This window comes from Pleurodeles waltl, chromosome 9, assembly GCF_031143425.1.
Source record: "Pleurodeles waltl isolate 20211129_DDA chromosome 9, aPleWal1.hap1.20221129, whole genome shotgun sequence".
In the NCBI taxonomy this organism is placed as follows: Eukaryota; Metazoa; Chordata; class Amphibia; order Caudata; family Salamandridae; genus Pleurodeles; species Pleurodeles waltl.
The window spans coordinates 416,824,365-416,846,525 of NC_090448.1; the positions used below are offsets into that span (position 1 = coordinate 416,824,365).

Consider the following 22,161-nt stretch of genomic DNA (forward strand, 5'->3'; position numbering starts at 1 on the left):
ACCTGCACAGGAGGGTGGGCCCAGAGCCTCTTCACAAAACAATGGGTACAAGGGTAAAAACTTTGATCCCAAAAAGGCCTGGTGTCATAGCTGTAAACAGCATGGACACCAAACTGGAGACAAGGCCTGTCCCAAGAAAGGTTCCACTCCAAACTACCATCCAGGTAACACTGGTATGGCTAGTCTCCAAGTGGGATCAACAGTGTGCCCAGAGCAAATCAGGGTCCACACTGAAGCTACTCTAGTTTCTGAGGGTGGGGTGGATTTAGCCACACTAGCTGTCTGGCCGCCTAACATGCAAAAATACAGACAGCAACTCTTAATTAATGGGACTAGAATAGAGGGCCTGAGGGATACAGGTGCCAGTGTCACCATGGTGACAGAGAAACTGGTTTCCCCTGGCCAATACCTGACTGGAAAAACTTACACAGTCACCAACGCTGACAATCAGAGAAAAGTACATCCCATGGCAATGGTTACTTTAGAATGGGGAGGGGTCAATGGCCTGAAACAGGTGGTGGTCTCCTCAAATATCCCAGTGGACTGTCTGCTTGGAAATGACCTGGAGTCCTCAGCATGGGCTGAGGTAGAACTAAAAACCCATGCAGCAATGCTGGGTATCCCTGAACTGGTGTGTGTGAAAACAAGAGCACAATGCAAGGCACAGGGTGAACAAGTAGAGCTGGAGTCTGGAAGAATGGCCCAGCCTACCAAGAGAACAGGAAAGTCAGTTGGGAAACCAGCTGCAACACAGCAAAAGAAAGGGAACCTCTCTTCTCAGGAAGAAGTTCTGCCCTCTGAGGGAACTGAGCCTTTGGAGCTTGAACCTTATCAGGTTGAGCTCTTAGGCCCAGGGGGACCCTCAAGGGAGGAGCTGTGTAAGGGACAAGAAACCTGTCCTTCTCTTGAAGGCCTTAGGCAGCAAGCTGCTGAAGAGTCCAAGGGCAAGAAAAATGGAACACATAGGGTCTATTGGGAAGATGGACTCCTGTACACTGAGGCCAGAGACCCCAAACCTGGAGCCACTAGGAGAGTGGTAGTGCCTCAGCTGTTCAGAGAGTTCATCCTAACATTGGCCCATGACATTCCCCTTGCTGGACATTTGGGACAAACCAAGACGTGGGAGAGGCTAGTCAACCACTTCTACTGGCCCAATATGTCCAACATGGTTAAGGAGTTTTGCCTCTCCTGCCCCACCTGTCAAGCCAGTGGTAAGACAGGTGGGCATCCAAAGGCCCCCCTCATTCCACTTCCAGTGGTGGGGGTTCCCTTTGAAAGAGTGGGTGTGGACATAGTTGGTCCACTAGAACCTCCCACAGCCTCAGGAAATATGTATATCCTGGTAGTAGTGGATCATGCTACCAGGTATCCTGAAGCTATTCCCCTTAGGTCGACTACTGCCCCTGCAGTAGCCAAGGCCCTCATTGGTATCTTTACCAGAGTGGGTTTCCCTAAGGAGGTGGTGTCTGACAGAGGTACCAACTTCATGTCAGCATACCTGAAACATATGTGGAATGAGTGTGGAGTGACTTATAAATTCACTACACCTTACCATCCACAAACTAATGGCTTAGTTGAGAGATTCAACAAGACATTAAAGGGCATGATCATGGGGCTCCCAGAAAAGCTCAAAAGGAGATGGGATGTCCTCTTGCCATGTCTGCTTTTCGCTTACAGAGAGGTGCCACAGAAGGGAGTAGGATTCTCACCCTTTGAACTTCTGTTTGGTCATCCTGTAAGGGGACCACTTGCTCTTGTTAAAGAAGGCTGGGAGAGACCTCTCCATGAGCCTAAACAGGACATAGTGGACTATGTACTTGGCCTTCGCTCTAGAATGGCAGAGTACATGGAAAAGGCAACCAAAAACCTTGAGGCCAGCCAACAGCTCCAGAAGTTTTGGTATGACCAAAAGGCTGCACTGGTTGAGTTCCAACCAGGGCAGAAAGTCTGGGTTCTGGAGCCTGTGGCTCCCAGGGCACTCCAGGACAAATGGAGTGGCCCTTACCCAGTGCTAGAAAGGAAGAGTCAGGTCACCTACCTGGTGGACCTGGGCACAAGCAGGAGCCCCAAGAGGGTGATCCATGTGAACCGCCTTAAGCTCTTCCATGACAGGGCTGATGTGAATCTGTTGATGGTAACAGATGAGGATCAGGAGGCAGAGAGTGAACCTCTCCCTGATCTTCTGTCATCAGACCCAAAAGATGGCACAGTAGATGGAGTGATCTACTCAGACACCCTCTCTGGCCAACAGCAAGCTGATTGTAGGAGAGTCCTACAACAGTTTCCTGAACTCTTCTCCTTAACCCCTGGTCAGACACACCTGTGTACCCATGATGTGGACACAGGAGACAGCATGCCTGTCAAAAACAAAATCTTTAGACAGTCTGACCATGTTAAGGAAAGCATCAAGGTGGAAGTCCACAAGATGCTGGAATTGGGAGTAATTGAGCGCTCTGACAGCCCCTGGGCTAGCCCAGTGGTCTTAGTCCCCAAACCTCACACCAAAGATGGAAAGAAAGAGATGAGGTTTTGTGTGGACTACAGGGGGCTCAATTCTGTCACCAAGACAGATGCTCATCCAATTCCTAGAGCTGATGAGCTCATAGATAAATTAGGTGCTGCCAAATTCTTAAGTCCCTTTGACTTGACAGCAGGGTACTGGCAAATAAAAATGGCACCTGGAGCAAAAGAGAAAACAGCATTCTCCACACCTGATGGGCATTATCAGTTTACTGTTATGCCCTTTGGTTTAAAGAATGCCCCTGCCACCTTCCAAAGGTTGGTGAATCAAGTCCTTGCTGGCTTGGAGTCCTTTAGCACAGCTTATCTTGATGATATTGCTGTCTTTAGCTCCACCTGGCAGGATCACCTGGTCCACCTGAAGAAGGTTTTGAAGGCTCTGCAATCTGCAGGCCTCTCTATCAAGGCATCCAAATGCCAGATAGGGCAGGGAACTGTGGTTTACTTGGGCCACCTTGTAGGTGGAGGCCAAGTTCAGCCACTCCAACCCAAGATCCAGACTATTCTGGACTGGGTAGCTCCAAAAACCCAGACTCAAGTCAGGGCATTCCTTGGCTTGACTGGGTATTACAGGAGGTTTGTGAAGGGATATGGATCCATTGTGACAGCCCTCACTGAACTCACCTCCAAGAAAATGCCCAAGAAAGTGAACTGGACTGTGGAATGCCAACAGGCCTTTGACACCCTGAAACAGGCAATGTGCTCAGCACCAGTTCTAAAAGCTCCAGATTATTCTAAGCAGTTCATTGTGCAGACTGATGCCTCTGAACATGGGATAGGGGCAGTTTTGTCCCAAACAAATGATGATGGCCTTGACCAGCCTGTTGCTTTCATTAGCAGGAGGTTACTCCCCAGGGAGCAGCGTTGGAGTGCCATTGAGAGGGAGGCCTTTGCTGTGGTTTGGTCCCTGAAGAAGCTGAGACCATACCTCTTTGGGACTCACTTCCTAGTTCAAACTGACCACAGACCTCTCAAATGGCTGATGCAAATGAAAGGTGAAAATCCTAAACTGTTGAGGTGGTCCATCTCCCTACAGGGAATGGACTTTATAGTGGAACACAGACCTGGGACTGCCCATGCCAATGCAGATGGCCTTTCCAGGTTCTTCCACTTAGAAAATGAAGACTCTCTTGGGAAAGGTTAGTCTCATCCTCTTTCGTTGCTGTGAGTACCAAAACCTGTCCCCCCTGAGCCCCCACAGCGCCGCCTGCAGAGGGAATCCCGAGGCTTCCCCTGACCGCGACTCTTTGAATCCAAAGTCCCGACGCCTGGGAGAGACCCTGCACCCGCAGCCCCCAGGACCTGAAGGACCGGACTTTCACTGGAGAAGTGACCCCCAGGAGTCCCTCTCCCTTGCCCAAGTGGAGGTTTCCCCGAGGAATCCCCCCCTTGCCTGCCTGCAGCGCTGAAGAGATCCCGAGATCTCTCATCGACTAACATTGCGAACCCGACGCTTGTTTCTACACTGCACCCGGCCGCCCCCGCGCTGCTGAGGGTGAAATTTCTGTGTGGGCTTGTGTCCCCCCCGGTGCCCTACAAAACCCCCCTGGTCTGCCCTCCGAAGACGCGGGTACTTACCTGCAAGCAGACCGGAACCGGGGCACCCCCTTCTCTCCATTCTAGCCTATGTGTTTTGGGCACCACTTTGAACTCTGCACCTGACCGGCCCTGAGCTGCTGGTGTGGTGACTTTGGGGTTGCTCTGAACCCCCAACGGTGGGCTACTTTGGACCAAGAACTAAGCCCTGTAAGTGTCCTACTTACCTGGTTAATCTAACAAATACTTACCTCCCCTAGGAACTGTGAAAATTGCACTGTGTCCACTTTTAAAACAGCTATTTGTCAATAACTTGAAAAGTATACATGCAATTTTTATGATTTAAAGTTCCTAAAGTACTTACCTGCAATACCTTTCGAATGAGATATTACATGTAGAATTTGAACCTGTGGTTCTTAAAATAAACTAAGAAAAGATATTTTTCTATACAAAAACCTATTGGCTGGATTTGTCTCTGAGTGTGTGTACCTCATTTATTGTCTATGTGTATGTACAACAAATGCTTAACACTACTCCTTGGATAAGCCTACTGCTCGACCACACTACCACAAAATAGAGCATTAGTATTATCTATTTTTACCACTATTTTACCTCTAAGGGGAACCCTTGGACTCTGTGCATGCTATTCCTTACTTTGAAATAGCACATACAGAGCCAACTTCCTACAACGTCTATTTGCACGATGTAGAGGTTGCTCTCCCAGATCATATTCGTCTGCAGGACAACTTCAGGGATATATCGGGGTCCGCATCAATTGACCAAAATTATGCTAAAAAGTTTGAAAACATCTGCCCTACACATACGCTACAACTCGGGACTTGCTCCCCAGGCCACATCATCATCGATGCTTCTATGTGATCGATGCTGGCACCGATCTATCACACCCCACTGCTCACTGCTACCTCTGGCAGGCGGGCCATTCTGGCGTCAGTCCCTTCGCACCCAGCTCAAGCTATACACTTCCACAAGTCCCCACTTTAAGCAGACTCCAAGTTGCATTAGGTTTTGAATAATTAGTTATATGTTTATCATGTTGACGACTCAATCACTGGTATGTGAGGACTGCTGTGATGATACATTAAGCTGATATCTTATACAGGATTCACTGGGAAACATTGACAAGCTTATATTTGCACCCGTCAAGAGTACCGTACCATGATTATAAAGATCAATAAAAAAATTAAAAATTCTAGCTTGGCCTACCCAGATTTGACCCTCCTTAACCGTAAGCATCTCTTATTCATTCAATGTTCACAGTATTACTCTTTTCTGGTGGCAGGACAGACATCCAGTTTAAATGTGGGTATATTTTGAAACCTAGGAGAGATAACCAGCCGATACACAGTCAGTGCTACATTAAGGCCTAGGCAAGCAGCTACATCAGGGAACCACCACAAATGGCTATTAGATTACAACAAATGGACCCGAAATGCTCCTACAGCTAAGGAAGGCAGAGTAACCAAATGGCAAACTGTCAATTTGCGAGAGGCTCTGGAAATGATTGCACCAGACCTGACCCTATATACAGTCGAATGAAGGAGAACTGAAAAAATGGTTTACAGTACTTTTGCTCTAGGCGTCTTGAAGCAGCACTACAGTCAAAGGAGTAATGCTCTTTACCAAGAACAGTGGTATTTTTAGGAACTGGAGGTGTGCCTATTCTTAGTCACTGTTACTAATGGGATTTCTTCCAAAAACTTGCAAAGGGTCACATTGGGACTGGCACTGACCTCAGAGTGGAAGCGAATGTGGCCCGCCCCTTGGTAACCTCTTCAGAAACAGGCCTTTTGAATATGGATGTGTTCCTACAACAGGGAGTGTGCAATTTACAGCTCAATTATGACAATGAAGGCATTGTACTGCATAATGACGTCTTCTAGGGACTTAGGAGGGTTTTCATACAATCCACAGTCTCTTTTAGCAGACCATGTCGCTTGTGAATTCACATGTTTATTGCAATTGTATGGAAATAATTTAATTTCGACCGCCCTTTTACAGCTGAGAAATCATTTCAACTGCCACATTTCTCTTTTTTTGTGTTTGAAACCCCAGGTCTATTAAAAGCCATCAGATTTCATGTTCAAATTCATTCATTTTTATAAGCAGCTAGACCAAAAGACATGCTGATTGCAAGAAGCCTGTCATTTCGGGTGGCACCAATAAAAGGAGAAATCATCATACTGCTAACATTTTAAAAGGTAAAAGTGTGGAAATCGTGAGAAAAAAACATCGTAGAAATGTATTTTCTCCTTTAACTTACATTGTAGCAGTGTCAATTTTAAGCATGGGATAGCTAAATAAATCTATTTTTTGTCTCAAAAGCCAGGAGTATCCGGCCTAACTCGGGTCTGTTGGCATGTATGCATGGGGCCCATGGAAATAATGAGGACTTGTTTTCCCCAGAGCTTTTAGATATTCTAAAACAACCGAAAAAAGTCTGAGAAACTGTGGGGAGGAATGAGGAATTAGCCGTTAAAGCAGACCAGAAATTACTAATTCACCTCCATGTCCATCTCCACATGTCATTGAAACCTCAGGATTCCACTTAGAAATGGGGGAAGAGAGGGAAACATACAGAGCACAAAATTGTAGACGACAATAGAGTTGTTTTGTTTCCAAGTGACATCATAGAGAACTCGACCTTTGCACTTGTTGCTTCATTTTTGTTCTCTGTTTGACATCATTTGGATCCCCTGGGTGGAAAACTACCCAGTACAGCGGCCCACATTTTTCTCAGGTGTTGCCATTGGCACTGCTAATTGGTGGATTGCTGAATTTTCAAAGCTAACTGGTCTTGATTTTACCTCATGACTCTTTCTTCCACTACCTTACACCTTCTGTCTCTTTATCTCCATCTAGCATATCCTTTTTGCCCCTTCAGTGCCCTATGTCAGTGGTTTCCCACTTTTCTCTGATCCACTTTTAGCCCTTCACGCTCTAGCTCTTGGGCAAGTCTAATGATGGAAAATAAACTTCAATTCCGAAAACATACCCCGGTACCCACCATCTAAAAGTACTGGTGCCCACAACTTGTAGCCCCTGCCAAAAAATGTGGTTTTAATTTCGGACTTTGTCAGCAATTTTGTGTTCCTGTTGCAGTGATGTCTCTGCACGGAAGACCTAACATTAGAAGTTTACTGGCAAGCGTATCTTCAGGACTCAGAAAGCGGGAATTTCTTCATGGCTCTGATGTTTACAGGGACTGGACCGCGTCACTTGACTCTGGTGGGCTGGAGTGCCCGCAATGGCTCCCCTGGCCACGGGTTGGAGAGAAGCCTATGCAGGGGCACCACTGGCTTGCACTATGGCAGTATGATAAGTACAGACGTGACGCCTTTGTGGTGTTCTTGGAGAGGAGTAGGTCACTCACTGGGTGACTAAGATGTCTGAATAAAAAAGAGAGAGGAAACCAGTCTGGAACATAAATATGCTTCGACTGGTCACTTGCTGACTGAAAGAGCGCCCAGGAGGCCAAGAATAACTAACTGGAAGGAGAACCTGTGGCAGACGTGTGGCAGGGGTTTGCCTCAGGCTCCTACCTCATAATTAAGGACTGAGCCAAAGTGGTCTTAAACACAAACATACTGGAAAACAAGCTGGCACTTCAAAGCATACCGCGCCAGGCCCAAACCGCAGGCATGGAGTCAAACAGAAATAAATTAGTAATGCTATACACCTGTGCTCTCTGCACACAGAGCCTTTTTTCAGGCTTTGTAAAAGAAAAATAAATGTTATGCTTGTTACGGGGTCAGGGCAGCACTAGGAGCTGATTTGGGGCAAACAGCTTTCATAAAATTCTATATGAATCTTGGATTCATAAAAAAACTCAGGGAAGCATAACCATAACACCCTATAACACATACATCCTGCACCCTCTATGCGAATGCATCACATCATATACTCTACATTTCACCATACTACACTCAATAAACGTAGAACCCTACACTGCGTACACATGAAACCTCCAACACATATACCATAATCACCCTACAACACATATATTGTGGTAATAAGCTCTATATAAATACAATTACAGTACAACAATGTATGCTACATCAATTCTTACCACCTAAACCGATACTTCCCCTTCACCAACTACACCTCACACTTCTCACACCTCTATACTCTACATCAGCTATACATGACACCCAATGCCGCCTAGACTGGCTACACGGTTACACCAACCACCAAGTTTAGGTGGAAAACTACTCAGAGTTCCTTGATTCCTTTTTTGTATACTTTCTTCGGCACCCTAAGCCTGAAAGGGTATTGTTTTAACATATGCTGGGTGCTCCCATGTGTTTGCCAAAGCTATACTATATATCTGAAGAGCTCATAATCAGAGCAAAACACATGCCGTGTGCTGCTTTTATTCATTCCAGGTTGGCTTGGATGGTACTTTATCAATCCAAACCTGTAATACTGTGCCTGGAGTGGACAAAAGGATATTGTCATTTTCAGCTTGGCATGGAGGGCACTAGCTAATCCTATGCTTAAACACTTTGCTGTAAAATTGCACAAGAACTTGTCACTGTCTAGCTCGATGTGGATGACACTGTGCTAATCCTATGCCTAAAATATTTGCTAGAAACACAGTCGTTTAAGGTGAGCCGGTTCAGATTGTCACTGGTGTTGTGAAAGCGCAAAATGAAAAAAGGAGCCCTGTGATTTGTTGAGAGGCCCATTTTTCCCGTGAGCCCTCACACTCTTGCGGGTGCAAGAGACTCCCACAAGTCCAGCGACAGCAAGTGCTTTGATTGACTGGTTGTTGGAATGTTAGAAATGAAAAGGCGGCCATTACCGTTTACTGTGAAAAAATGGGGGTGTTATGGAAATGAAGTAAAAACGCTATATAAGGGGGCAGCAGAAGGGCATGCTGTCCCCCTAGAGTTAGAGAGAAGGTGTCTAAGGGATAGCTTCTGTGAACATTTTAAATGTATATTGTTTTTAACTAATTTGCTCACCCATCATTGAAGAGAGGAGTCTCAGCGGAAAGGCTAGTCCATCCACACCCCTTACTACACATACCCATCATATGTGAGAGAGAGGTTTCAGCGGAGAGACCAGTCTCTCTCCACACACCTTACCATCCACACCTGTCATCTGAAAGAGTGGTCTTAAAGGGGAGGCCTCCCTAATATGCACACCCGTCATCTGAGAGAGAAAGATCTAACAGGCAGGACTAGTCCCTCCACACTTACTACTACGCAGGGCTGTCATCTGAGAGCCGTGTGAAAGGAGAGGCCAGTCCCTCCACACTCCCAACTATGCACATCTGCCATCTGAGACAGAGGTCTCAGTGGAGAGACCACCCTACTACGCATACCCATCATTTGAAAGACAGGTCTGACAGGGGAGACCAGTTAATGTACACACTATAATATGCACACCTGTCATCTCAGAGAGAGGTCTAAGAGGAAAGGGTAGTCCCTCTTCACTCACTACTACGCACACCTACCTACTGAGAGAGATGTCTCAGCAAGGAGGCCAGTATCTGTTCCCACATCCTACTACGCACACCCATCATCTCAGAAAGAGGTCTTAGAGGAAGGGAAGTCCCTGGCTACTCACTACTATGCACACTCATCATCAAAGAGAGAGGTATTAATGGAGAGGCAAGTCTCTCTCCACACACCCTACTATGCACACCCGTCACCTAGAGAGAGGTACGAGAGGAGAGGCCAGTCTATGGATACACTGTTATATACACACCCTTCATGATTTTAAGAAGGGAAAAAAAGAAACATAGTGCTAACAGCATAGATCATAAAAGTAGATAGATAGCTCAGAAAAAGCTGTTTTTGTTAACAGCTTTCAACAACTATAATTTTTTGTGTGTTTTCAAACATTTTTTATTCTTTTTGGTATTTTACATTTTTTTAAGGGGTACAATAAAAATATAGAACTTGAAATGTTAAACAAACACCAAGAGCATCTCCGTTAAAAACTAAAAGGAGAAAATCTTACGAAAACTGAAAAAAAAACTACTGCATAGGGGGGCACTTTGGCTTTTGGACAAGCTTGTCCTGGGCAGACCGTAAAAAATGACTTCCTTTATATCTTCTACAGAACAGTACACAATTCATTTTTCTACCTTAAACAATATGTGTAATGTTATATTTTGCGCAGAATTATAGTAAAACACTGTAATTAACTGAATTTTAAGTGTATGATCTTGCCAGTGGCTCATGAAAGCTGAACAGGAAATACAGCCCCCTCGGCTTCCATGCAGGGATTGAGCATCCAAATCCCATGAGCACCTCGCAAGAGCCATCACTTCATAAAAAATAAAGAATAAATATCCAACCATGTTTTATTCTCTGCTCTAGTATAGATTAGTATTAAATAACAAATTAATTTACTTTAAAAAAAACTCGAAATTCACTGAAAGTTGAAAGTTTTGTTACAGTTAGGTGTAATAAAAATATTGTTTTATGTGTATAAAAAATCTTAGAAATTCACTGAGACAACCAACGGTTAAAGTGACATTATAGTTAGGTGAATTTCTCACTAACAGCGTTAACGTTTTGAACTAAAAAAAAATACGGAAATACAGCAGTTATAATTAGCAGCAATAAGTATAAAATGCACCCCACTATGCACTACTTATGACCTCACATATGACATCACTCATGACATGTTCTAAGACATAACTTATGACATCTAAAATGACATCATTAATGACATCACTGATGGCAACACTGATGGGAGCATCCAAACTTCACTTTCACACACAATACTCTATAAATCAGGATGACATTAGAGGCATGGCAGTAAGTAAAAAATAGCTCAGGAGAAAATCAACAATTACTACTGCCATCACAGATGCATCTCACTTAGATGTTGCAAACAAGCAATGTTGAGCCTACAGCATACACTTTACGGGCAGCATAGATCAATTTTGCTCAAAAATAACCACAATCTGAGGGTGCTAAAGAACATACTACCAGCTTCCTTCACACTATGTTAAACCTTTACAGATAGCTCGTCTATTCTACCAAACCTAGCACACAGGCATATCTTAGTTCCTGATACACACAATCCTCTTTCTTATGGAAACATTTGAAATAAAAACCACAGACTCATTCATACACTAATTCAGTCACTGTACATGCACTCCAAGGCTCTGGCGCCACCTCACACACCCACTCAGACACTCATGCACGGCAGGGGTTGGAATATCATATAGTAATTAAAATTACTTTACATTAAAAAAACATAAAAATTCACTGCAAAAACTAAAGGTTACAGGGACTTTATTGTAAGGTTCTAAGTTTAATCATCAAAACCATAGAAATTCAGCAGTTATAGTTAGAGTTATTTCAAGCTACTATAAGTCGTGTCCTATGGTAACTATAACTCGCTCCTTAACCATGCACAGCTAATTACTCCACATATTATGTCATTGATATGATCTTATATGGCATCTTTGATATCACTGCAATGTTTGTAATATTATTGATAACAAAATTGTGCATAGCAAGGGTGCGAGTTATAGTTACCTTAGGCCGCAAGTTAAATGTGCTTTATTTAATTATTCTTGAGATGGCTCCTGAATATGACATGATGTGCCATGCTGGGTTTTCTGTTACTGAAAAGCATTAGCAAAGCCAAAAGGAGACACCTATTGCCATTGCTTATGCTTGGTATATGTTTCAGACCACTGATAATTGAACACTTACTCCAGCACCCTGGTGGGCTTTTAGTCTCACCCTCAGAATCCATCCGCACACCCTCTATCACTCTTGTTGCCTGTCCCACACCAGTTGTGTCAGTAAGCGTGAGTATGCATGTGCACACCTGAACATGCGTGAGAAAGCTTTTGTAGCTACTATCAATACTTTATCAGTTGCGCACGTGAGTGAAGTTTACACATCTTCTGCCTTGCTGTGCCTGTTCAATGCCTAATAGAAACTTGTACTGCTTTTGCTAGTACCGCACCTGTCCTGTATGTGTAAGTAAGACTCCGCCACTGCTAACTGTACTTGTTCTGGGTTTGTAAAAGAGTCTTGCACTATAGCTGCTCTACTGTACTTGTTCAACATGTAACCATGATGTGCTTAAAACAAAAGAAAAAAATAGTTCCTTAAATGTAAGTAGTTAAAGGATGCAAGTTATCCAGTCAACAGGATGATAATGAACCTATGCTCCAAAGTAGAGATAAACACAAGAAGAGTAAAGCAGGTCATCGGAAAAAAAGCTAGCAAATGACATACATGCCAACTCTCCCGATTCAGGCGGGAGACTACAGATTTCATCCAAGTCCCCCACCTCCTGATTCCTGCATGTAAAAACCCAGTTCCTCTGCAGGCTTCAGCTGACAGAGCCTGGTCTTGTATAACTCGGAGTATGCAATGCCCATAACCTTCTCCTGAAGGCATCATGCTCTTTCCGCCTGCCATAGTGCTTTCTCCATGATCCTGACAGGTAGCAAAACTAAACGTTCAGTTGCGTACCTAATATCCCACCCTGCAGCAGAAGACTTGCCCATCCCATACATAAGAGTTTAGTGTCCTGCTGGACATGTTCAGGTGCTTGCACAGTACTGTGATACCAGTCCCTCCCCTAGGGCTGGCCGGTCATACTCACCACACACCCCATCCCTCACAGGTATCACCAGTCAGGTGACCCTGCCAATAAAAGGGGCCGGGTGTGCGTTCCCTCAGCCAGTTGCATTTACTATAACTATGTGTCTGTGTCGTCTTTATGCCTGCATGCAGGCCTAGGGCCCAAACTCTTACAAACAGTAACCTAATTCAGGCCCCAATAGAAGTCAATGGGGGAAATACATTCTCCAGATTTGTCTTTTCTAGAAATCTCCCACTTTTCTCTTCTAAAATGTTGCCATGTATGACGTGAGAATGACAAAGAAGCCAACAATGAGAAGCAACAGGCTTATCCAAACCCAATGTATGTATGGGTACTGAATAAAACAGGTCTTTCAGCCAACTAATACTGTCTGTAGGCGAGACCAAAAAATGAGTACCAGTATCCATAACAGACAACTACTGGTTCAAATTAAACACTAGAGGCTTGACGTAGACCCCTCTCCTTCTGTGATTTCCAGATCCCATCTATTTCTGCAGGTGCTTTTTTAAATAATGCTATAAGTAGTTGGGTCTGAGAAACTGTATGCGTTACAGAACACGCTTTTGTTTGTAAACATACAGAGGAAGTAGTGTTTCTTTTTCCAAATACCTACAAAAGGGACTGTTCTTTGAGAAGAGAGGCATTTGGAAACTACAGTTAATTTGCAGTTGGGTACAATCAGCGCTTAATTTGTAAATAAAGAGGTGCCGGTGCTTAAAGCCCTTCTCTTAAACACGAGGCAGCTGTAATTAAATCTGCCAGCACTGAATACTGAGGCAGCGTGATCATTAAGCCATCTGGCCTCTTCAATCCATTTACGGACACCCCTTCCCCTTCAGCTCATCCTGCAACTTTCTACTTTCTCCCTTTATGACGCTTTTCAGTTTTTCCTTCTCATATGTGTCTTTTGCTCGCAGCAAATGCTTGAGGCCTAAGAATAAGCCACGGCCCTCACAAATAAGTGCCGGTGTTCAGCACCGGAAACAACAAGCACAAATTAAGCACTGGGTACAATCGAAGTGCCCCTTCCAGCCCGTTTAAGCCAGGCACTGACACCCAGCTTCCCAGCAGTGCCGCACCCGACTCACCAGACCAGGCACTGAAATTGGGCTCCTCTGCGCTTGGCACTGCAGTCCGTCTAATCACATCAGCTTGTTCCAATCCATTAACAACATGTCAGCATGGAATTAAAGGAATATGTCAGTAAAAGCTGATGTAATGCGGAAAAATAATATCTGGTTTAATAACAAAATATTCCGAGAGAGCAGTTGTGGGGCTCTGGCGAGTAGCCCGTCTGCAAGAAGGAACAATGACAGGATCTGTGGCGCAGCTAAAGAGAAAGTCATAACACAAACCGCTCTGTTCTGAGAACTGGGCCTGTGATAAGGTTATCGGCCTGGGTCTAATCTGGAACCGACCCAAGATGGCAGGCCCTGCTCTCGAGACTTAGCAGCTTTCAGACGTTGCGTCTGACAGGCAGTGCTTCGCTGAGCTCGGAATCAAAAGCATAACATCCCTCAATACTTCACACCGAGGGCGTGGAAGCCGCGCCTTGGAAATCCGTTCCCGTCCCTTAGTGGCTTTCCCCCGAGATATGGACCCGGCTATCAATCAAAGCGGAGCCTCTTACAGTCGTGAACGCGGGGCGACTCACGTTTCACCATTCGAGAACGTTTACAGTGCTTGAAACGGAAAAGTAGAAGTTTTCTTAGAAGTGCCGGTACTCTCTAATTAAAAGTATTTGTAGGAACTCTCCCTCTCAAAATAAAAAAGTGCCGGTACTCTATTCCGTACAGTACCGGCCCATTTAAAGCACTGCACCTATGTTGACTGGCACCCACCTTGTCAATGTCCGCTTTGTTCCTAGTCTACTGCGTAGGTTTGCTCCTGGCCGTGTTTATTAAAGGCATGACCAGTATTTTAATGTTCTGGCCGGAACAAAAATTAGCAAAATCACGAAAAGATGGTATTTTTGCCTTATCAATACATACTTAAAACAGTAAATGTAAGATGAAAGTAATTTGCATGTTTTGGACAGGTGCCTTGACGGTCCCTGACTGATAAGTAAACCAAGACAGCAGGCCATGTAAAACATGAAAACAGTCCATTGTATGTAAAGTTCTACTTAGTGTAGTGATGTGCTTGCACGTACCCCCAGGGCCGGGCTCAGCCCGAGAGTTTAAATAAAGGGGGGTTAGCCGCTCGAGGCTCATCGTCGCCCTCATAGCAAATAAGTGTGCCGTGTATTTATTGCCGCTGGCCCCCATAGGTTGTTTGGGCCCTGTCGGCCAACCTCCCCGCCTCGTCCCCCAGTTGTGTCCGGGGTGAAGCCTCACCACACTTAGGTATCATGTCTGGTACTTTGCAGGACCTCAAAACGTGAACCTACTGTTATTCTGCCCTCGGAAAGGAAGACACCCTAGTTTTGGAAGCTGGCCTGGTGTATAGTGGACACCTATGGTGTTTACATCTTATACCAGGTCCAGACAACCCCTACTAGTGAATGAAGACAGTGTCTAGGAAGCCAGGCTCTCTAGGGGTAGCTGTGGTGAGCAGCCAAAACTTATCTCACCTGAAAGGAACCACACAGTGTTACAAAAATAAAGGTACTTTATTATAATAGCACTAAACTGGATTACTTATAGGAAGTCCCCGAACTGGAGGTAAGCACACACTATATATATTATCAGGAATTAGCACATAGAAACAACTAGCATTGGCAAAAGTTAGTGAAAAATAGAGAGGGCCCTATAGGGGAGCCAAGCCATATACTAAAATAAAATAGTGGAATGCAAAGCGAAGCCCCCACCCAGAGACATAGAGTATTTAGAGGGGAGCTGGGAGAACTCAGGACCCCAAGAGCTGAGCACCTAAGTGACCCCCAGCGACCAGGACAGCAGAGATAAGTACCTGGTCATCCCAAGGACTAACAAGACGACTTAGAAAGAGGATGACTTCAAGGCCAGGACCACTCCGGTGGAATTCACCGGTAGATTCCCAAATAAGAGGACATGAAAAAGAAAGAGACAGAGTCCAGTCCGCACAGGGGTGTCCAGACGGGGCAGGTGCCACTACCCACCCTTCAGTGGATGAAGAACCAGGTCGACGGGGGAAGATAAAGATCAGCCGTGAAGCCCAGGAGTGGCAGAGAAGTCCTTGGAGCCATGCAGAGATGTTCTACATTGGTCCCCGGGTCCCAGTCAGTCAGTGGTCAGGAGGACAACCAACAAGCCTTGGCAAATGCAAGCTGGAGCAAAAGAAGAGCTGCAGAGCTGACGAGGGCCAGAAAGGTCCAGGGGACTCAACCCTTGGAGGGGAGTCTGGGCGGAACCTTAGCTATCAGGAGAGCCAGCAGAAGCAGTTGCAGCCCCCACAGCCAACCCACTGGTAGCGGGCACAGTAAGTTGCAGTGAAGCCCAATCAGCAAACCTGGAGAGGAGTCCCACGTCACTGCAACAGCAGAGGAGAGACTGTCCTTGCAACGAGGAAGTGCTGGAGCCCAGGGCTACTTGAAGCCTTAAGATCCCTTGGAGCAGGAGTCAACAAGCTTTGGAAGCTGCAAGAGTCGCAGTCCACAGAGGTACTTCCCTGCAAGGAGAGGTAAGGGCTCACAGTCTCCCAAGTTGGACAGCAGGTAGAGAGAACCAAGGGGACTACTCAGACCCACCACCTGTGTTGGAGATTCTTCCTGGAGCTGGATGGCAGAAGATCCCAGCAGCCAGTCGTCGTTGCCTTAGGTGCCTGCGGATACAGGGGAGTGACTCCTTCACTCCATGGGAGATCCCTTCTTGCTTCTTTGGTGCAGCTGAAGCCTTGCCAACCCCAGAGGATGCACAGCCGTGGAAATGTTGCAGCTGCCGGAAGGAGCCAGAGAAACAATGTTGCAAGGCGAGGCCATTTTGGGAGTTGCAGGCTTCTTTGGTTCCTGAAGAGTCCAGTTGCGGTTCTGGTGGCCAGGAGCAGAAGAGGTCTAATGCAGAGGAGTCCTGGTAGAGTCTTGCATGCCGAATCTGGAGATCCACCCACAAGGGAGTCCCTAAATCGTCCTACCAGGGGGATTGGTGACCCTGCAGGGTGACCTATCAGAGGGGGTCACTGACGTCAGTCACTTGTCCTGACCAACCAAATGCTCCCAAGGGGCTCTGCACATCTTGTTTTCAAGATGGCAAGATCAAGTGGCCACCTGGAGCAGCTCTGGACACCACCCCTGAGGTGGCGATGGACAGGGGAGTGGTCACTCCCCTTTCCTTTGTGTGCTTTCATGCCAGAGCAGGGACTGGGGTCCCTGGACTGGTACAAACCAGATTATGGAAGGAGGGCACAAATGTGTCCTTCAAAGCAAACCTGTCACATGGGGAGGCTACCCCACCCCAGCTGTGTAACAGCTATTTCAAAGGCAGAGGGTGTTGCCTCCCTCTCCCACAGGAAATCCTTTGTTCTGCCTTCCCCTCCCTGTACTGGTCAAGCAGCAGGAGGGCAGAAACCTGTCTGAGGGACTGCAGTAGCGTGGGCTGCCCACGAACCCTGGAAGACTGGCAGGAGCAATACTGGGGGTCCTCTAACGAGCCCCCAGAGTGCACAGAATCATGCCACCAATACTGGCATTAGTTTTAGGGTATGAGTCTGACATTATTGATACCAAACATGCCTCGGTTCGGGGTTACCATTATGTAGCTGGACCACAGGTGGCTAGTATACGGGTAAGATGGCTTCCCTGCACTTACGAAGTCCAGTGCATTGGAACTGGAGTTCGTAGAGGCACCTCTTCTCATGCAGGGGTGCCTTCACATACAGGCACTTGCACCTTACCCTCTGGGCTAGGATGGCCCACCATAGGGGTGACTTACAGTGACCTGGTGAGGTGACCAGCAGTAAAAAGGTGCATTCACCTTTTCACACAGGTTCCAATGGCAGACCTGCAGCCATAGTTTGTATGGGCTCCCATGAGTGGCATAATACATGGTGCAGCCCATGTGGGACCCCTGGTGTACCAATGCCCTAGATACCTAAGTACTGTATACTAGGGACTTAGAGGGAACACCAGTGTGCCAACTGTGGGGGTGTAAAGGATACCAAAGCAACCAAATTTGGAGGAGAGATCATAATCCCTGGGGTCCTGGTTAGCAGGATCCCAGTGAAGACAGTCAAACCCACTGATAAACAAGCAAAAAGTGGGGGTAGCCATACCAAAAAGAGTAACCTTCCTACACCTAGTCCCATGTACATACCACGCACCTACTTCAAGGCATAATATAGATGTCTAAACATAGGGCTACCAAGCAACAACCCATCACTGCTGACAACTCCATGATTCAGTTTAATAACACTTTTAGTGTGGATGTGCTTCAAGCAAAGTGGCACAAATGTCCGCATAGATCATCTTAGCTCTTTAAAAGATTTTCTGCACATAAAGTTGACCACGCTCCGCCACAAATCTCTTTGGATTGTGTACCGCTAAACACCAGATAATTCATGCAAAGCGGCATAACAGGTGGGGCCAGTGCTTTAAATGGGCAGGTACTGTCCGGAACTGAGTACCTGCACTTCTCTAATTTGAAGTGGAGAGTACCTTCTCAGCACTGTTGCAATCCATTACAGTGGATGAGTACCGGCTCTTCTCAGGAGTATACAGGAACTCTAAATAGAGAGTACCTACACTTCTATATTTCACTTTAAAGCACTGGGTGGGACTAGCCTAAAAACGGTAGGATTCCATTTAAAGTCCAATCAACCAAAACAGCGTATCTTGGTTCACACAATAAGCAAAAGAAACACCACAATTTCCTCATGTGTAATTTCAGCAAAATAACACATATATTACTTGATTGACACGAGTAATTTTCTGAGTGTAGACAATTGTACTCTAAGTTTTCCCCAACCACAAATACCATGAAAGGGACTGCATCCTACCTACGCACTGTAGCACACCACCTAGGCACACCCATGCTAACATGACATTACTTTTTTTTTGCAGGTGGGGCTGATGCGATTATTAAACACTGACTCATAGTAAGTATGGCCCAGCACAAGTTTGCATTTGTCAGATCTTGGTAAACCTTAACCGATGTTTCCAGACATGAGCTTTCATTTTACAAATATTTTAAATTGGTATTTTAGTTCTTTTGGTCCCAGTGCAGGGAGTCAAAACTACAATAACCAGAAGGCTCTAGCTGGTTAAATGAAAACTCAGGATTTGACTGTTAGGGCCTGATTTTTTATTCAAACAATTGTACGTTTTACTGATGGTTTAATTTTTCTAAGGGTGCTGCTATACACAGCTTTGCAATTCACAAGTCATTCGAAGAGTGCTGCTGGAAACCTATGACAGTCAGGTTTTCGTGAGTAATTCTGAAAAACAATTGTTTATTCCCACCTACATCTATACAAAGACAGACCCACCTGCTTTAATTTACATGCTGTACAATTGTGCATGCAAAAATGGCTTTGTAGTTGTGCAACTGCATGTTTCTCTACCGAAAAAATATTGTCTTCGCTGAAGAAACCCCTTCAATTACATCCCTACCAATTTTGCAATTATTCCCTGCCCTGGGCTTTAAGTGAGATTAAAAAAAAAGTAGGGGCGGGTCTCTAAAAGGGGTGTGGCCTATGTCATTACTGCATGGCTTAATCAAGTAAACTACATTTCTGTGATCTCTATAGTATGCCACCCGACCATCATTTTGGTGCATGATAAAATAAACATGTGAAATAATGCCAAGAAGTAAATTACTAATATGGGCTAATTGTTCAGAAATTGATCAGTGTTATTCGCCAATACAGTTAAGGGCATGAGTATAGAGCACGATAGAGACCCATTTCAATATCCGTGTTAAAGCCCTGTCTCTGCCATTTCCAAACCTGCAAAGTATTTACTTCTCTGCTTGGCAGGAGTAAATCTTCATTTCCAGTGAGAGAATGGCCTTAGAAAATGTTTGCGAATGCCCGCCAATGCCCGCCAATTCACAAGTTTGTGGGTGTTATCAAACTTTCCAAGGCTTAAGATTGACGCAATTCACATATTGCCTAATATTACATCATACACGAGTATAACTATGTACTTTTGAATCTGCACTTGTAAGTCAACTTACATAGAACTTGCAAGTTCAGTGGATATGTGCAAATGGCTCCGTAATGCGGGTCCCTAGTGACTCTCAAAGTTTTCAAGTCAACTAGTAATCTTTTTAAATCAGTATACTTTCGTTCAGTTTGGGGGGCGGTACTCTGTGCACTGGCATCCACAGATATCACAACAGGAGAAGGACACCTTCTAGTTAGGATCTGACAGATTTTGACAGAGAAAAAATTACAGTTTTGTGTTGTAGCTATGTTTACATAGTGCATCAAATTCCTGACGAGCAGCTAAAGTGCATTAGCAGATGGGTAGCACATTAGTCCTGGGGCTGCTATTGTTCGCAGAAGGTGTGTTCGTCTGGTGGCCTAAACGCGTAGTGTTTAGGTGATGTGCGTGAGGACCAGAGTTGTGCTCCTATTGTGATTTCTTTGCTGCGCTTATGCACGAGACTTTAAAGCGAGTTAGAGTATGGGAAAAGAGGGCCTCAGTGGCCTGTAACCAACAGGGGAAGTATTTACAAGTCGTGTGTGTATGGCAGAGAATGCTCAGCCATGTCACTACACGGGTGAGGTTGCACAAAAGTAAGTGTTTTAGAAAATGTGCTGAGAATAGAGGCTGGTATTGAAGAAAGAAGGCCCTTACTGTCTTAGAACGGTCTGTATTAGGCAGTGAAATCAGTTTTAGTGTGAACTCCCCTTTGTGGTGAGTGCTTCCATCGAGTATAGAGTTACAAGTAGACGACCTTATTCACTATTCACCATGCTCAATCCAGCAGGCTGTTGGGTGAATTTTTGAATCAGAAGACTTGAGCTTTCAAAGTTTGCAAAGACACCCAACTAACTTCACTTGTAGAAGAAGTTTTCAGCAAATTATTTTTCTGACAGTATTTTCCCATAAAAACACTTTTTTGAAAATGTATTCTTCTAAATGATTGTTTCATTGAGGGTTTTGTCTCACAACCCCACTTTTCACAGATGCTATGTTTTTGTGCATACATTTTAAAATATTGTGCTGTTCTAAACAGAATTCACCAAGTTGCAATACAAAAACACTTGCAGTTTGCTAGCCTTAGTCATAAAATGTGTAGCATGATTTAAAAAAAGAGGAGCTTTCTTAGGAGCCTTCTTCCAGCACTGCCAATGCCATGTTTGCCAAACACAGTCCTTTTAGACTTTGATTATGAGTCAGACAGAGTGACTTACTGTAGGGAATTCTGCTCTGCCTGACCTTAGGTGGGTCGATGTTTGTTCACGCATTTTCCAGCGTGTTGAAACAAACACCGGATCCAATTTTACCACACAGCAATTACGCTTGGTAATAATGCATAAAGAGCATGTGGTTAATGCATGCATTAAACCCCATGGATCTGGGAACTCCTTGTAATTCTATGACCAGTAAGTACAGTTCCACATGGTAATTCTCATTTCATAGGGTTCAATTCATATTTGCACTGTATTGGTGCAGTGTTACCTCATGGTAGTGCACATTTTGCATGCAGATTTGCCACCTAGCCAGTAGTGTGAAACTTGTAATCAGGCCCTTAATGTTGATTCCACCTCGTACCCATTTCTCCCTCCACCCTAACCTTAGTTTCAGCCATGAAAGTTCTTTTTCATCCTTGCTTTCTCCCTTACTGACTGTTTCCCTATCTTGCTCTTTCTCCTTCTTTTGATGTACTCTGTCTTTGTCTTTCTGGCTCAGAGTCGAACTCTGGTAATTACAAATGAGTCTCAGTAACGACCACCTCCAGCTAAGGGTACAAATTAAGCACTGGGGTCTTGTCAGGAAAAGATGGCATATACTATATATGATTGACCTCACTGCCTTGGTGAAGATGTACTAATCTTATCTTTTAAAAATATATAGATCTGCAACACTCTAGAGGGCATGCTGATTTTTAGGTCTCACCAATCAGACAGCACAAGCTGTCTGTTTGAAAAAAGGCTTACAGTGGGCTTAGAGTCAGCCCGTTAGGTAACATTGGTTGGCTTTATTGTTACTCTCATTTGCTTGCTTCTTATTAATGAGCTTGTGTGGGCCTTCCTCCCTCTTCTTGTGTTGGTCCCTGCCTTGGGGCATGGCCTCATTACTTCTGTAATTCCACCTCTTACTTTTCAGCCACTACTTTTTTCTTTTTGGTTAAGCACTCCACCAGAGTGCATGTGCTTTCCAACTGTTTCCCTCATTTGTTTCACCCCCCACTGCACACCGTGTTGCTCTCTCTTGCCTGTGTGCTTCTTGCCCATTGGCCTCAGACACAATCCTTAAATAGAGCAACTCTCAAGTCACAAATAGGGGAAGGCATGATTAGACTACCAGATCATGATTGATGCAGGTTTCTCAGCAAGAGGAGATCTTCCCGGTAACGTGAACCTATGATATATTTGCAAATCACTGAGCAATTTAGACTTTTTGCATAACCA

General features: G+C 45.1%; 1 protein-coding gene across 4 annotated transcripts in view; it reads right to left on the reverse strand.

Moving 5' to 3' along the window:
- Positions 1–22,161, reverse strand: part of LTBP4 (latent transforming growth factor beta binding protein 4) — a 922,370-nt gene that overhangs the window by 578,003 nt on the left and 322,206 nt on the right. The gene's annotated exons all lie outside the window — the stretch shown is intronic.